We start from the raw sequence: 1212 nt of genomic DNA on the forward strand, positions 1-1212 counted from the left end.
CAATTATACAGTAATGAGAAACATTTAAAGTATGAAATACTGTTACATGGAAATACCTTATGATGTTATATCTACATTATGGATTTATTAAAGACATGCTCCGGAACTTTGGCGACTAGTAAGTATTTTTTAAAGCTCCCGATTTGGGCTGGATGTGACCATGTGTAATTCATACATGCATAATCTATGAGCAGAATTACTGTTTTATCTCAATTAGCCACGAAATTCCTAATTTGATAGCGACTGTTTTCTGGAAGCTGTGCGGCTCCATTTTCTCTACATTTTGCCCCATGTGGGGCGAGTTTCAGCCAATGAGCTTCAGCTCCTCGCCATCCGAGTGACAGATAGCAAGATAGCACACACAGCAGTGCGCGAGAGAGAGCAATGACGTGGTGCACATATCTGCAAATATGTGACATAGTACGGAATTTTCTGGGGACCACTTTTGGCTTGTGAGCGCTACCTTCAGAACTACTGGCTAAAAAGTATACACATGTACCAGAGAATCTCTTTAACTTTGTTCAGCATGGAAAATGTACAAAAAAAAGAAATATGCAAAACCATAGGAAACATATTTTTACACAAACAATACATTGCAATACAGTATTTGGCATCAACATTTCAATTCAATCTCTTCTGACAAAGAAAACACGTCAGCCTAATATATTTCATGTTTGTAATAGTAATGACTGAGTATTACCAACAATCTAATAATACAATTCTCTATGAGCCCCTACAAACAAACAGTTAAGTGTACTGGAAGGCGGTTGCTACAAAGATGAGACAACCTGTGATATGTGGTTGTCCCCACTAGCGGTTCTGGGGGGGGGCAGTGCCCCTGTGACAACAATTTTGGACCCCCTTGTGGCACCCCTAAATGTGGAGTATGAAATAATTTTTACATAACTAATTTTTGCTATCGTTCTTTTTTTACATCCATTATTAGACAGTGGCAACGATGACGATTATAAACATGGTCTTTTGCCTGCTAATGCCTGCAATGCAGTGAAGAAAACGATATGACAACAATAACGTCTAATGTAACTGGCCCCTCTAACAGTACAACTGGCCCCAGCTTGCCCCCCCCCCCCTAGTTGAAATGGTCTAGAACCGCCACTGGTTGTCCCACCTAGCTATTTTAAGATGAATGCACTAACTGTAAGTCGCTCTGGATAAGAGCGTCTGCTAAATGACTAAAATGTAAAAAAAATG

This window comes from Salmo trutta, chromosome 10, assembly GCF_901001165.1.
Source record: "Salmo trutta chromosome 10, fSalTru1.1, whole genome shotgun sequence".
Lineage (NCBI taxonomy): Eukaryota > Metazoa > Chordata > Actinopteri > Salmoniformes > Salmonidae > Salmo > Salmo trutta.